Here is a 17,683-nt window from a genome sequence, read left to right on the forward strand (position 1 = left end):
CTCCAACGCCCTCGGGATGGCTAGAGAATGTAGTCTTGAGTGGCTGCATGCACAGGATAGGAGTACATACGTACGTGGGCAGTTCAGAATTAATCTCGTTAAACTGACGTCGGTCTTCGGATGCGCTCTCTGTACGTATACTGGTATATTCGATGACCTTGAACCTTTACTGCTCGAGGCAGAAGTGGGCACTCTTTGTAGAGAGACGCTTTATCGGTCCATCCAAAGGGCTTTGTGTTCTTGGAGAGCCAGATCATTATGTAATGCGACCGCTACTGGATATTTTAACCGAGAAGGATGCTCTTCAGCTTTTATTCGCTTTAGATTTTTCACAGTTAGTGTAATTTTAATACAGTTGCGAGTTGGTTATTTAAATTCAGCTACATCATGGCGCATCTCCGTTATTGGTACTACTGTTCAAATCGACGCTTAATGTAATTAAGCTTGACAGCTCAGATTGAGTGTAATAAATATCTTTAGAGTTGAAGTTCAACTGCATGTACATATAACATGTTCTTATTTTCTGCTCAACTGTTGATTGCATAATAAAACGTTATTCTCAATTTAAAATATTGATTAATTTGCTTTTTGTGAACAAAAATGGGTCAACTTACAATACAAGACCTCAAGCCATGAACAACTCAATTTCGAGGTATTCAGACATTAAAATATTGATCTGTATATTAATATCTAGAGCAATAACTGAATTTACATTTTAATACATTTGTCTAAGGATAATTGAAAGCTATTCTTATTTGTAGCACCCTTCCATTCAATGAAGCGATGGAACGGTTCCAAAAGCATATAGTAAAATTTACAGACGTGAGAATGTAAATATTATGCTATTAAATAATAAACCCTGACAAGAGATCCCGAATTAATGTCGTTTTTTAATAAAATCACTTAAATGTTGATTTTTATTTTAATGGTTCAAAATATGATATGCTTCTAAATATATATACATTCTTCAGTCTCCTTTTCACATTGTCAGCATTTTGATTTTTGTTGTCTAAGAAGTGTTGCATCTATTGAAATAAACGGTAGTCGGAAGGAGCAAGGTCTGGAGAATAACGCGGATGAGAAACACATTTTCCTTGGTTTTATCAAAAGTCAATTTCGCTACTTGAAAACGCGTATTGTTGTACTGTAAAACTGCGGTTTTTGCAGGCTTACTGTTATTATTTGGCCAAGTTTAAGAATTTCGTAATGCACAATTTCTTTGCAATCCCATCAGACACACAATTTTTTTTTACAAATGGGCCCAGGCTTCGAGGTAGATTTTGATACTTGATCTTTGAATAACCATTATCTTCTACGGCTTTTGTTATTGCATCTACGTTTATCAAATGATCGATAATATTGTTGCTATAAATAAGATATGCAAATTGTACCTGACGATCTCAATTGTTGCACATGAATTACATGACAATATAACTTTGTAAGGTCAAAACAATGACTTCAAACTTCACGTCTTATCTCATTCTTCAAGCGATTCATTAATCATAAGTCATAACATACAGATCCTAATTATAAAGCACATTCAAAGATGTACCGAATGGTTCGTCTGTAATTGACTTGTGGTATTTTAATAGTAGTAACCTAAATGAGATATGTTCTTATATTCATGGTGTTATTGATATTGTTGATACAATTATCAATGTCGTAACATGGTTAACATGGTTAACATAGTTGTATATCTTATTTCGAGATCAGTGAATCGGCTGTTGCGGTTGATGGATTGCAGGTCGCATCATCATTTGAATATCAGATATCGGCCGGCGAAAATTACTTCGCACGCCGGCCGATCGAAACAAATCTTTTTATATATTCATCAAGTGTTTTTTTTAATGATAATGCAAGATTTTAGTATGGTCTTCAATAAACTGAATTTATGAAGACAATACATATGTCATTTATGATCATATCACTGTCAATCTATAAGGTTATAGGTATATATTTATAGAAGAATTGGTACCGTTTGAAACCGTAATATGCGGAACTTGTATATGTCTTTTTTGCATTCGTTTTTTATATATTTCTTATGCTTTATCACGCAATACAAATATTATCGTGACGAATTACATCGTAGATTTCCTTTCTCGTTTCGTATTCTTAATAATGAAACATATTCTGACGTATTGACGAATTTTTTTAAGGAATATTGTGGTTCTATGGGTATGTTATTCGCACGAGTGTTTTTGCGCCCTTTGCTGATTAACGACCCTGGAACGCGTGCTTGCATATGGGGATGAAATCTGGGATTAAGTCTTATGGTTTTCAATTTATCTTTCAGAGTCACGTTTTCAATTTGATTCTGTTATAAGCTTCAATAATATATAGTAGAAAGGCTGATGTATTATCCAGGTTAAATTTAATTGCAAAATTCTATGTAACAAATATTTATTTGATACTAGGCATATCATCTGTCTCTGTATAGGATGTGAAATTCGATGATACGTTGCAATTACCAAAGAGACATTTTCTAATTGCATTTTAAATAAATATTTAATATATAATGTTAAAAATATAGATTACTTTTATATTTGTAGATAGCGGACAACTAAGGATATCATTTTTATTGCGGGAGATAAGTTTTTTGGCTATTGAGAGAGAGAAAGATAGACGTGTTATCCCATTTCACTTAATTACATTGTCCCTGGTCCGTTCGACTTAATTAATCGCTTCAGCGTTCGCTCGAGGAAACGGGAAATGAGGAAAAATCTGCCTCGGTTCAGATTTATAATAAAATAATTATTATTTTTGTGAGTGAGTTTTCAACGAAATTCGAGATCTTTTTCGATTATCGCACAAATTAATCTACAACCGATGTACGCACGCATGAATCAAACCGCGTCGCGGATTCGATTCGTGTTCCAATTACTAATAGAAATTTTCCTCTGCGAAAGTGTTTCATAGTTCGCGATTTAGATTACGCGGTCGCTGTCGCATATAAGCCTTATCATTAGACACGCCAAGGGTGTGTAATTTTGTCCTCACTATAAATAATGTGTGTATGTGTATATCCCTCCAACCCTGCAATCACAAGAAAAGTGTGTCGGCAACAATAAGCTAGAAAGTCAGTTCGATCGATGCATTGTATCGAACGATTCGAAAATATCATATCTCAATCGTTGCGTTGCATTACACACTGTCGATCGTTTGTGTGTAAAAGACAATGGAAAGCGATTCGTAAAGAGCGAAGCGGGGTGCTTAACCCCGTTCAAAGAAATAATCGATCAATGACAAGAGATATATCTATGACGTTCATTCTTGTCTGATTTTATTTTAATGCAACAATTGAGTCTGTTGAAACGGGTTTAACACTGGCTTTGGGCGTCAAGCTGGACCAGGCGAAGCGAAGAGAGAAGCGGCGGTGTTTGCAATCTTTGATGGTCTGAATTTAAAGTTCGTACGAACTCAGCAAGTCTAAATTGGAGCGTTTGCATCTTCAACGTTACTGGGAACCTGGCCTATCGTTACGGCTTAAGTCAATAACGAAGGTGAAAGCACTATAAAGAGCGACTGGGAACATTCTATGATGCATTAAACTTAATTTTGAATGGCAGTAGAAATATCAGAAAATCTTTAAAAAATGATCGTTGGTTGCCTATGTTCCTGTATTTATTAAAAATTATTTTCCGCTATTTTTGGTCAAACGGCCGTATACAAAAACGTGAGTTTTAAAACTGTTGGCCGCTAAAGTAGATAACGAACGACCGTTTGAATGGCAATCTCGAATGCACGTTTTTATTTTTTCAAGGCATTTGCGGCATCTTTATGATTATTTGGGGGTACTTTGACTTGACTTCTTCAGACCCAGTGCACATTGCAATTTTGCTTGTTTTTGAAGCCATTTCTACATCACAGTGTACACAATATTATTTAAAAATAAAAAAAATGTTTGCCCCTTGAATGTACTAAATAAAATAGTATCAAAAATATTTTTTCTACGATAAATAGAAATTCAGGTCTGATCGCGCTATTAAGGGTTCTATGAATTTTCATTAAACCCACGCTATTGATCGTGATTAGCAATTCATTTAGGTATACCATGATTTATGTTTTTCTTGTGAAGCTCATATACTCGGTTTTAACATAGGGCAATAAACGTCTCACTAATTATTTATTTAACTAGCACGATAGACTAGTGGTATAGGTCGGTGACTAATACATGAAAGACCTGGGTAGAATCCCATACGAACCGGTGTTTTGTTTATTTTTTTAAGATCGGATATTGATCATATCACAGATTAGGTTTTATATAGTTTTTTATTCTTACAGATAAATGATTAAAAATATAATCGAGCTTGGTCGTGCATAGTGATTGCTATCAATAAAAATAAAATTTTGTTTGTGTTTACGCTGTTGTAACGTATTGTCTTGTTGCAATGGAAGATTTACAATAAATTAATAAGTAATTTGTCTCCAGAATTTTTTTTTGTGTCTTTTTTTCTACGATATCAATCGCGTTATATCATTGTAGAGCGTAAAAGACGAACAATTAAAGAAACGTTTTATTTTTACCTCCTGCCTTCGAAGCATTAATCCATTTATTTTTATGACATTTGGCCATCGATCCGCCTAGCCAGCCAGTTTATGACATTCGCGCTTTGCCATGCGCGCTATTCTACACGAAACTCAATAAAACTGCAGTTTTTAAGACTCCAAAAAATATATCTCAAATTATTTTTGCCACAAATATTTGATTACTCGATTAATATATAAATAATAAAAGTGAATCGTTACTTATTCAATATAAAACTGCGAATTTTAAAACCGATAATAAACAGAAATCAATGTCGGGCGTCGTGTTTCGTACATTTTATAATATTATTGTTAAATAATTTTCAAATATAAATGCTACATCAATCGTGAAAGGTCGAAAAGTATAACATTTTTGAGAAATATCACACAAAAATACATATTAGATTTATATATAAAAAATTGCTAAAATTCAGTTTTTCGAGTAAATATTTTTTAGCTTGCTAAAACTATTTATTGTTTTTATAATTTGTTTTACGTATGTATTTTAAATATAATGTTAAGAGAATCCTATATATAATTGTTCTTAGCTGCTTTCGGACGCGCATAACTTAAATTCTCCGTTCAATTCTCTACTCTGTAAATAGTATCGCTTTGCATGAACGGTGTATAATATACACGTAAACAAAGGAAATATATTTAATTATAATAATAAATAATAATAAAAATAAAATTTGAATTTTGAATTTGATTGAGTTTCGAGCCGCCGGTAATGCGTTCTGTTGTTTCGACCAATGAAAAATAAGCATTCAAATATAAAACAAGATGGCCGACGGTACCGTGACAACAGCTTTAAATAATTATTATTTAATAATAAAATTTTGCTACGCGACAATAATTTTCATTTGTTCGTCATTTGACTGAATATAAATAATCGGATTGCGAATTAACTAGGTGTGTTATAACTATGAAAATTAAATATATTCACAATGTGTTGAGGATTAGAAGAATACATTGAATAAACTAGATAAACAATCATAAAAATATCTTCATAATGAAAACTTCGAATTTTGAATTCCCGGCGACGGGCTCCGAGGCCGAAAAGTGAGTTTCCTTTTATAAATAATCGGATTGCAAATTAACTAGGTGTGTTATAACTATGAAAATTAAATATATACATAATGTGTTTAGGTTAAGAAGAATACATTGATTAAATTAGATAAACAATCATAAAACAATCTTCGTAGTGAAATTTTCGTATTTTGTATTACCGTCGCCGGGCTCCAAGGCTGAAAAGTGAGTTTTTACTTTTATATTACATAAACATTATTATTGCTTCCGATTTAATGCACATATACGTTAGATTTACGAAGTACGTTTTAAACGTGACCGTGTAATACAATATATCCTTAGTATGTATGAGGATTGAAAGTTAACCCTTTGGCTACCGAAATCCGATATATCGGCTTTCGCTACACTAGCGAGAACTGCCGGATCCGACGGCTCCGAAATCGTAGTATCCAATACATTTTCAACCGTCTGTAGGGTAATTGCTTCAGGGGTTTATAACATTTTTTCAAATATATGTTATAAATATATTATAATCATTATTTTTATACATATACACATATATTATATATATATATATATATATATATATATATATATATATATATATATATATATATATATATATATATATATATATATATATATATATATATATATATATCCATATATATATATATATATATATATATATATATATATATATATACATATACATATATATATATATATATATATATATATATATATATATATATATATATATATATATATATATATATATATACATATATATATATATATATGTATATATATATATATATATATATATATATATATATATATATACATACATATATATATATATATATATATATATATATATATATATATATATATATATATATATATTCAACAGTCTGTAGGGTATTTTTACTTAAACCATTATTTAAAAATATCATATTTTATTAATTTACGAAAAGTTTTATTTACATTTTAAAAATAAATAACATATTATATACCATTGTTATTGATTCCTGGTCGGAGTTCGGCCGCTCAGATCTCGTATTTTTTAATACGTCATGCGATAATTACTCTTATTACAGCGCAAATAAGAACTAAAATAACACACAATCGCATATTCATCATTAATTAGGTCAAGTTCACTGCAGACAGCGTCGCACGCCGCGACAGCATGTTTACAAACTAAAATACACATTTTGCCTTTTTAATTATTTAATAAAATGTCCCGGCAGTTCTGGAACATTTTTCCAAAAATGCTCGGCATCCAAAGGGTTAATGTCGATCAAATCGGCGCTGTCGCAGTGGGAACGCTATATATATCATTCAACGAACAGCTTATAAATGTGTAGCTTCTTGGATGTTATTTAATAAACGACATTTTACAATGATTATAAATATGTGATAGCATACCTGGAATAATCGATAGCCAAAATATCTAAGAGTAGGTTATTTTTAATTCCGATGTGGCAAAATATGTATACGTCATGGTTTTTATTTAATTTTTGTTCTGTGCTATCGTTCCTCTTTCGGAATAGCCAAATTCAAGCTATTCCGTTACATCAAACTTGATTAGTATGTTCTTTATAAAAAGATAATACTTGCTGACAGTGACTTCAACATAAAAATATTCACTCTTTGTTTATATATAAAATACCAATTCTACACTGTAGACATATAGGTCATCAAATTGTTCAATCATCGCTTCTAAAAAATAATTAAAAACAATAAGACCTATATCAAGAGTAAACATTGAACACATTATTACTACTAATATAATCCATAAATTAAATTTAAACGACAACTGAAGAACAAAAGTGACGGAAGTTACTGTAGAGGATTAAACACGTAGATTGGCATCTCTTCATCTTGTTCAAAATTATCGCAATATGTCATAAATTAATTGTTTGCCATACGTAAATGTTATTAGATCTATCAATGCTTCTGAAAATTAACTGTAAACGATACTATATAGTGGGTAAAATGTAACTCTTTGTTTACACTAATACGAGATTTTTCATTATTACTAGCATTGTAATATGTCGAATTAACTTTGATATGTATACCTTCAATTGTCAAAACACCGCTGTTTGTCTTTTAATATTTGATCCTAGAAAGTCAATAGTAATTTTGTTAGAATAACCGTGATATATTATTCATATAACTGGCACACTCATAATTAAGAGTTTTGTTTATATTGTCTATAATTCCAATGCTACATCACTTTGAATCATCTTCAATTGACACTTTTTAAGAAAAAGCTGTGATTATAGAATATTTCACTGTTTATTTAATTGCACAGAACTGCGCGCAGCTAGCGCTTACCAGATGACAGAAGAGCTCTCACATGTAAGCAAATTTGAAAGGGAAATCCCCGGTTTTAGGCGCGCTTTAGAACGAACTACGAATTTAACGATTTAAATTGTAAAACACTTATCAAAATATATATAAAAAATCATCAAATTAATTTTTTTTTTTAAATATGTTTAGTTCATACGGGATTTAAAATATAATTTATGTGGATTTGAATTAGCTTCTCTACACAGAAAAAATATGTACTTAAATTTTGGCGAACGTTGGCAATTTAAAGTTATAGTTTTTACAGAATTTTTAAAATTTTTAAAAACACAAAAAACAAAAAGGGTAAAAGTTTCAAAATAAGTATTATTCATTACCAACCAACTACTAAACACATAGTGTTGCAAAAATCCCTCTTACTGACGCCTATAAAAATAAACTACACAAAATTGTGTAACACTAATTTAAATATTTTTTAAATTACATAGTTTCAGAATAAAATTTCACGATTTATTAAAAATATGTTTTTCAACCTTAAAAATATTTTTTATTTTATTATGGATTTTAAATATTCTTAATTTATTATAGATTTTAAATATGTTTAGTTTATAATCAATTTTAAATAAAGTGAAACCTTTTTGCACTTATTAATTATTAAAATATATAATGCTGCGCAGAAAAACATTTACTTAAAAAATATATAAATTAAAATATTTTTTAATAAAAATAGACAAAGGTCTCAAAATTATTAATATTTTTAAGTTATGCCCTTGTCTCCCGCTTTTAACCGCTATGCGTCACGTAACGAATCTCGCCTTCCGCGTACAATTTGTTACATTTCAGCTCTTAATTTATTGATAAGGGTTGAGTTAGATCATTGTCAGATTATTAGTGTGCTTTTCTTATCTCGAATCTATTGTATCGAGACAAACTAGTCCTAATAAAAAATAATCAATGGGGCAATTCGACGAGGCGAATGAAGAGTGTTTTGTGTGTAAAATTGTAAACTATTTATAGCCACAGATCACGATAATGATATCTAAGTCACGCTGATCATTATTTAATATGGGAATTTGATCAAATAAATATGCTGCATTGTATCTAACAATTGTGTATCTCAATCGTTACTTTGTATTAAAAACTATTGATCGATTTCGAGTGTATACAACACAATAGAAAGCGACACTAAAAGGCCGTGTCGGGGTGCTTAACCCCGTTCGTAGAAGCGAGGCTTTTCGTGGCTATCCCTTGTTCTCGTGTGTGTGTGTTTTTTTTACCCTAATGATGTTTTTTTTCGTTATTTATTTTAATTTTATTCGTATTTGTTGCGAGTGGGCGTTTTTGACGCCCACGCAGTTTCAGTGAAGTACGACGAAGGGCTCAAGGCGAGAGATTTTTGTGTATAAGTATAATCCGAAATTAAATTTAGAACCTTGCGAATTGCTCACTGCGGGGTTAAAAAACGATTTAATTAATATTTTGATTTAACGTGGTGTTTTGAGGCGTAATTTTTTAACTGGCGTTTGTAATATATAATATACATATTCTCTGCTTGGTTAAGGAAATTCAATCCTTTGGCTGAAGAAATTGAACGCTGATTGAATTAATTTATTATAAATATATATTAAATTAATGTACATAATAGATTTTGCACATGTTACATTAATATTTGCCTCAGTTGGTAACTTTGACGTTGACTGAAGGCTTATGCATATTTGAAAATTTACCAAATTTTATATTAATTAGAAATGTTCTAAAAGTATTTAACCTTTTCACTGCGTTTAAAGTATTTCAAAAAATGTGATGAATATGTAGTCTATTTAAATATTACTCTCTAGTTTATAAAGCTAACATTGACGACAGCGCTGCCTCTGCCGCAGTATGTTTTTAAGCGTACTGACTTAAAAGTATCCCGAATTAAAGTGATAAAAACATATGTTGTACTATTTTTAATCAATATCTTTATAAAATATATATGGAGGTAGATTAATGTTTTAAATGAACCTTTGAAATATTAATTATCTAAATAAACGCATTGCCTCATTCATCAATTTCTATTTTTTTTCTCTCTACTTCCACTTTGCAACAAGTACCCGTTCGTAACTATCAAAAATTTATTGCGAGGTTAAACTTTTACGAGTGCACATACACTCATACTTCCGTAGTATCGACGTTTCGTACATTCGTTCTGGCTTTCGTTGTATTTATTTCGAAAATCGCTGTAGTTAGGTCAGTCGCAACGGGCGTTGTGTGTTTTTTTTCTCCGCCGGTGATCGATAACTTGTTGACCCATTATTTCGTCGGCGGTTACGTTGTTCGGACCATAATTGACACGGCCGAAGACGCGTGCGTATCGCGCGACTGACCACTTTTTTTAAAAGCTATTCCAGATCGATAATATCGAATGGAAAGTGCGTGACCCGTGAGGTTTTCGGTCAGTAAAATTCTCGGTTTTAACCTCAGATTAATGGATAATATGCGATTGAATTAAATTGAAAAAAAAGCATTCTCGTAATAAATATCGTAATACATAATTTTCTTCCACCGCAGACAATCTTAATCTGATGGATGGTCTTATTTTATTCCATAATCCTCAACAGCTATTATTGCGGAAACGGAAATTGCGGACAGCGAAAATTCCGGACGTACTAAATGATTGCAGACACGAAAATTCCGCAAATTATTTTTCTTCTAATGAAAACAAATTAATGAGAAAAATATGGTTATCGTCCTTTTATATTTTTTTCTAATATATTTAATAGAAAATCTAAATAAAAAAAACAGTTTCGAATCTATCCCGAAAATATTTTTTTAAATATGTCATTTCAGTAAAAGCATATTGAAATACATTTTCACTGACAGATATATATTTTCACCAGTGAAAATATAATTATCTGTAGTGCTAATAAAGTTATATGGTTTTAACTTTTTCTTACGTAGGTAGTAATATAATATATGAAGTTTGATCAAAAAGTAACGATAATTTTTGTTTTTCTCAAAAAATCTTTATTTATTCAACAATATTAATTTTCTCCCCTTGAAAGGAATTCCTCACGGATATAATACACTTATTCAAGCGCTTTTTCCAATCTTCAAAGCACTTCTGGAACTCGTTTTTTGGTGTGGCGTTAAGCGATTCAGCGATTCTGTCTTTATCTGTTCAATGTTGGCAAAACGACGTCCTTTTATGGTTCTTTTCAGCTGCGGGAATAGAAAAAAGTCACAGATGGCCATGTCCAGCGAATACGGTGGCCTTGGTTTCGTTGTCATACCCATGTTTTGTCACCGGTTCTGGATCGTTGTCGACTTCATTCACTCGCCGTTGTTTTTGTTAAAAATTCAGCAATTTCGGAACAAACTTTGCTGCCATATGTTTCATGCCCAAAACATCCGAAAAATATGCTTGACAAGAGCCAAATAATATACCGATATCATCAGCAACCTCTTTAATGGTTATTCGGCGTTTGTCCATAATCATTTTCTTCACTTGTTCGATATCATCATCGGTTGTTGTTGTGCTGTGCCGTCCTGGCGTCCTGTGCTGTGTTGTGCTGTGCCGTGCAGGGCGGTCGTCATATTCAACGTCTTCACGGCAATCTTTGAAACGTTTGTACAACAGTCAACATTTCGAATGCGGTGCTGAACTTTATTCAATTTTTTAAACAAAAGTTAATGCGAATTCGTTGCTCCATTTTTTCCGCAAGTAAAAAATCGTTAAGCACATCAAAACACGTGTTACCTTCTTAATTGGCAACAATAAACGTCAGAAACAAGTGCACCAATACAACAAAAACAAAATTGTACCAATCGAACTTACACAGCCACCATATTTAAAAATTCACGCTACTTTTTGATTAACCCTCGTATACATTTACATTCGTATTATTATTTATTTACATTCGATGTATAAATGTTACAGTGAAGTTATGTTTTCACTAGTGAAATCCAAATACGGTTTCTCTAGATATACAGTACTGTGCAAAAGTTTTGGTCATCTGATCCAGTAACATTATTTGAATAATAACATCACAGTATCTTGGGATTTTATTAATAAACGAGTTTTTTCTTGTTGTTGAATAATCAACACATCTGTTTAAAACATAAGAGCAGAATTTATTCGGGTTTTTTATAAGTTACTTTTTCGAAATTATACGAAAAAATGCATTTTACGATCAGCTGACCCCAAACTTTTAATTGTATAAATATATCTCATAAAGTGTGGAATTTTAATTTAAAAAAAAATATGTGGAATATCTTATTTTCCAATAATCTCTAAACCACCAGCTAGATATCAATAAATTCAGTATAAACTAAATAAGATTTTTAGTGCTTTTTTTTGAACGCATTTTGAACTATTGATTGTGTATTTTGATTAATGTCCTATCTGAAACTAAAATGATACGCATTGATTCTTCAATCTGTATTTCACATCAATAATATACTTTGAAATGAAAAAAAATAGTGTAATAAAAAAGTAAATTTAGAAAATAAGTATTACTTAGAAATATAATATTTTCCCTGCACGGCCTAGTATGGAATATAAATTTTTTTGAAAAATATGAGCCATATTATATAATATTATTATCTCGATTGTTGCGTGACCTACATTTATTTTAAACGATAATGTAATCTTAAAAAAAATGTATAAAAACCGGGAAAGGGTATGAGAGTGTTGCGTGTGGTGGAGAAAAATCATAAAATTGACGACCTACTTTTTATACCGATATCTTAAAACATCTTAGTTTTTAAACACAATGCTCTAGTTACTATACACAGTACAGTGATAATTATAATATTTTAAAATGTGGACGTATAATTTGTGAAATTATAAACGTGTCTGTTTTCGCCGTAGTATTCCATCACGTCGTTTACAAGTCGTATCGAAGAACGGGTTATGCCTTTAGAATTCAGTGGTGCTAGTCGCACGGTTGAAGAAAATCTGTTTTCTTCGGTCATCTAAGGGTCGTCTCAGTTGATTGCCGAACTCTAGTTTATTGTAGTTCTGTATCTAGTTATGATGGACGTGAACAAATACACATAAATATCACTTTCGAAAATATAAATAATGTTTAAAATTGTAGTTTAATTTAGTTCGGATATAATAATTTAAGGTAATATTAACCCTTTGGTCTCCGTCGAGAATTGCCGGTTCCGAAGCCACCATTAAAAAATATAAGTGAATATAATTGTAATGGACTGTAGGGTATTTGCATCAAGGGCAAATATTTTTTTTAAACATTTTATTATTATTTTTTATTACATTTATATTTAGCACGTGCTCTCAAATGGCTCGGTAATTAAAGGGTTTCATAATAACTTGTATAAGTATTTGCTTTTAAGTATCTGACTCCCTCAATCTTTTTCTGATGAAATATGGCTTTACGGGTTTACAATTTCTATTGATGGCGGATTAAATATATCTCTGATTGAGTAAATTTGCTCTTCGTGTCGACGAGGCGTTCATCTTCTATCCTGCCTTCTGCCTAGAAATCAGCCATGTTGCTTTGCTTTGCGATTACATTATTATTATAAATGGTTTGCTGAAATCACAATGCGTCACGTCTCACAATATCGCCGCGAAATGCGTGCAAAATTCAAATTAAATTGCAAACGCTCGTATATTATTTATGTTTCTGTAAATGTGCTTGTTAAATTAACTCACTCAACGCCGTTCTCTGTGGGTTTGGTCCGCACAATGTAATTAATTTTATGTTACAGTGCCCCGAAACGCGCTTGTAATTATTTAGCCATCCTCTTGAGTCTTGCTGCTAATCGGGTAATTAGATATATAGATAAAATGCACGTGAGATTCCAGGTTAATCCATAAGGGTCGTAATAGACTTGCCAGCTCAAGTGGTTGATTGTACTATTAAACTCCGCTTCTGGGTGCCATTTTATAAGCGAAACCATTGTAGTCGCTTTTTGATGATGATAAATAATATTAAACGGAACAATGCGTATTTCTCTATGCGTGTCTTAGATCATAAATTGATAAATTTAAATACTGAAATTAAAACTAGTGTTCTCAATTGACGATTTTTTCTTGTTTTTGCTTAGCAAAGCTCATATGTTTGATCATCGCTTTCTATTGTGTAATTATGTAGGAACCCCTACAATATTTTGGTGTTTTTAAACCAAAGTTAAAAAACAGAATTGTCGAACTTCCCGTATTACATCTTTGTGATATCGTTTTTTTCACTATATATTTTATTTTACATCCAGTATCTTTTTATCTAATTTGAGCATAGATTTATATATTTCAATAAAGTTATATATTATTAAAACACGCGGGACATAATTTTACACTATTGTGTCTCTTCTCGAAGGCCAATTTTAATTGTTTAGTTCTGTTATCTCAAAGACATAAACTATGAATAGTATCTGTAGCTACTCTGATGTCCAAGGAGAAAGTCTACTAAAATTAAAACTAATCCTTTTCAATCAGGGACGTCATTTAAGAGGAGAAGGTGGGTCATTTGCCCCCCACCACTCCTTGAATTTGGTCAGAAATATGCATTGTTATTTTATAAATATTTGTTAATTTGTTATTACACACCTAGGAGTCTTTTTCATATTAATTTATGTTGTTTTTTTATTTATTACTATTTTATATTGCATTTACAGTAAATTATATAAAAAAATCGACGATTTTCAGCGTTTTATTGCTTTGATTTAATTTACTACTTTTTTGTAGCTAAAATAGCTAAAATGATGTTTTCAATACTCATAGAATAAACAATAGTAATATGAGGCATACATGTTTCCGTTAAATAAAACATTTTAAGCTGTCAATATAAGGTCTCTTAATATAATAACAGTTGTTTTCTTTTATGTTAAAGTGTGATACATTAATATAAAATGCATTTGATTCCCTATATACATGCATACAAATATTAATATAAATAACGCCATCTGGTTTTTCATTATCCAAGAAATGAACCATTTCTTAATTGTTAATTATTTTGTACAATCATCTGTCATTTACATGTGTCGAATCACAAACAATTCCGCTTTATCGTATTCGCTAGGCGATTTATTTTCCTTGTTTCTATGCGATGCTCTCACTCTCCTGGCTTCGGTCCAGCAGCGCCGCTCCAGCATCAGCGTTGGACGTTTTTAAAACTCTCGAAGCTTGCTTTATGAACCGATAAATTCGGTCTGTGGGCCGATGCGCCACTTTTCTTGCCCCCTTCCTCGCACTGAAAGGAAAGACTTGCATAACAGGTTTCGCGCTAGAATAGGGCTTTAACTCTCCAAGGGTCAACCAACCTTTTGCAAGATTTTTCAGGGCTCAGGTGTTGTATATACGAAACGTGAGACTTTTCCACTTTAAAAGATTTATGTATCGCCTATTCCAGAAACATACAAGACACTCATGAATCACTGAAAATGTATTTGTTATTATTTTAATTTTAATTCTCACCGATAGGTGTCTGTGATGATATAAAATAGCTTAACTTGGAACTCCACAGATGGCTCTGTATATTTTTATTAATTTTATTTAGCTAAGTTTTGAACCAGTTTTTATAGTAAATTATTATTTTAAATATAGAGGTCTTTCTTTATATTTGTTTACTGATGGCCATTTCACAGTATATTATGTGATAATTAGTTATGGAGCTAAACTGTGGAACATATAAAATATATTTGGCTGTAATGGAAAATTGAACTTTAACTTATATGTGCATTTTCAATGTTCAATGTCGGTTGTTGTGTGAAGGTCGCTTCTTAAAATAACAATAGCGCATGCATTACTGCATTTACCTTCTTACACTGCCGTTATATCATTATAATATAATTCATACTTGCATAAGGTAGTAGCGAAGGTCGTTTTACGTAACTTTATTGCCGGAAAGTATGCTAGGTATTCGTTTTTGAGCGAAAATTCCTCTCAAGTTTTTAATATCATATACACTGTTCCGAACCTCTCGTCCCTTTTCCTCTTTGATTTATGTGAGACGTATCCTTCGTCTTCAGAGCGTCTTAAATCATCGTTTCTATTGTATTGTTTTAAATATATTTTTAATTGCCCGCATCATCGATCACATGTTATTTCAATAATAGCCTGAGTCATAGCAAGTGCCTCAGAAGATGTAGCAATTTGCGGCTAATTGCTTCCAATTGCGCCGTCGTTTACTCAACGCGTAGTCTAAAATCTTATTTTCCGGACGTTGTTTTCTTCAGTCTCATATTTCACTCGCGCTGATATCTTAATGGCTTTCGCTAAATTAAGCAAACGTTGCGACCCTTTGTACGATGTCGCAGATCTAAACCCTTTCATCCCGTGTGTGTGTTCTTTTTATGTGAACAATGCAATCGATTTTTTGTAACACATAATAGCAGTGGATGTAAACTGTATGTATTTTTGTTTTAAATTTCGACAAATCTTAGTGGAATCACTTGGAGTGAGGAATCATAAGACTGTGGCTAACAATAGCACTAATGGGTTTGTGGTGAAACTTTATATTTTTTATAATTCCGACTCAAAAAAACGGAACATATATATTAACCAATATGGATATATAAAAAGTTCCAAGAAACAAAATAGATCTCATTTATATTACTAGGGGTTAGTGGCGCAGCTAACTCATAGCAGATTCATGCAAAGCATGAGAGCGCAGCTTGACAGAGCGGCCAAATTTCTGGACACTTGAAATAAAAAAAAAATAATATCAACAATAATATATATACTCACTTAAAAAATGTACGATCAATGTCCGGCTAGCTATCGCATAAACGTCATTTACCCCCCCCCCCCCCCCCCGAATTTGGGCCCGAAAACTGCATGTCATTATATGAAATACAATGAATTTTAATAAAATAGAAATATCACTGATTGGCCAACTTTTGACCCCCCCCTTCCACAGAAAAGAATTATTGTCTAATTTTAAATCATAAATTCTTAGAAAAAAAAAAACAGTTTCGAATATACTTCAAATATATGTCATTTCAGTGAAATCATATCTGAATACATTTTCACTGGTAGTTATATATTTTTACCAGTGAAAATATAATTTATCTGGTAGTAGTATTATACTTGTAAAATTATATATTTTCAACTTTTCCATACTAATACATTTACTTACATGATAAATTATATTTTTATTGGGAGGTCCAAATACATTTTCACCAGTGTAACATATTATTTAACTGATAGGCGCTATTAGGGCTTCGATCCGGTTAGAACCGTAACCGAGTACCCTGTTATTTTTTACGGGTATCCGGTTATTTTAATTTCAATACAATACTTTATCCATATGAAATATATATCACACATTTTTTAAGATGCAAAATTCTCCGGCTATTCTACTATTTTGCAAAACCCATTTAGAGATAAATTACCAAATTATACAAGCAAATTATGCTTGTATAATTTGGTGATTTATAAATTTTCGTTCAAAATTTTATGATGCTTTCAAGTTTATAATCCGCGAGAGTTGACAATGATCGGCACACACAAAGTTTCTGTTAATCTTTTGACGTATAGTAGAAACACATTTTTGCTGTCAATAATATATTGGGACGGGTGAGTCGTTTCACGTGTTTTTACAATTAAAAATTTCCCACGCTCACAGACAAAAGCAAAGCAAGAGTGGTTCTGAAATATTTCTTTGCCATTTTTTCCCATCTTACTTTGTTTTCATCACAAAATTTGTCTGTTGACTTTAAAATTCATATATTTAAAAAAAAAACTTTATAAAAATTACATTAGTTTAATATACGGTGTAATATAAGTTATCAAATTGTTTATTCGTTATTCTATGAATATTTTAAACTGATTAAAACAATTTATCAATCATAATAGTTTTAAATT

The 17,683-nt window shown here is 31.4% G+C and overlaps 1 protein-coding gene and 1 long non-coding RNA gene across 51 annotated transcripts in view; both read left to right on the forward strand.

Moving 5' to 3' along the window:
* ens (MAP7 domain containing protein ensconsin) overlaps nt 1-17,683 on the forward strand; it is a 237,449-nt gene that overhangs the window by 118,558 nt on the left and 101,208 nt on the right. The window lies entirely within an intron of this gene.
* LOC148236303 (uncharacterized) lies at nt 5,187-7,688 on the forward strand. The gene is made up of 3 exons (XR_015809020.1): nt 5,187-5,436; nt 5,629-5,913; nt 6,845-7,688. It is a non-coding gene; the product is annotated as an uncharacterized LOC148236303 (long non-coding RNA).

Source organism: Plectrocnemia conspersa, unplaced genomic scaffold (genome assembly GCF_051122295.1).
Source record: "Plectrocnemia conspersa isolate PC_06_02 unplaced genomic scaffold, ASM5112229v1 ptg000003l, whole genome shotgun sequence".
Taxonomy (NCBI): domain Eukaryota; kingdom Metazoa; phylum Arthropoda; class Insecta; order Trichoptera; family Polycentropodidae; genus Plectrocnemia; species Plectrocnemia conspersa.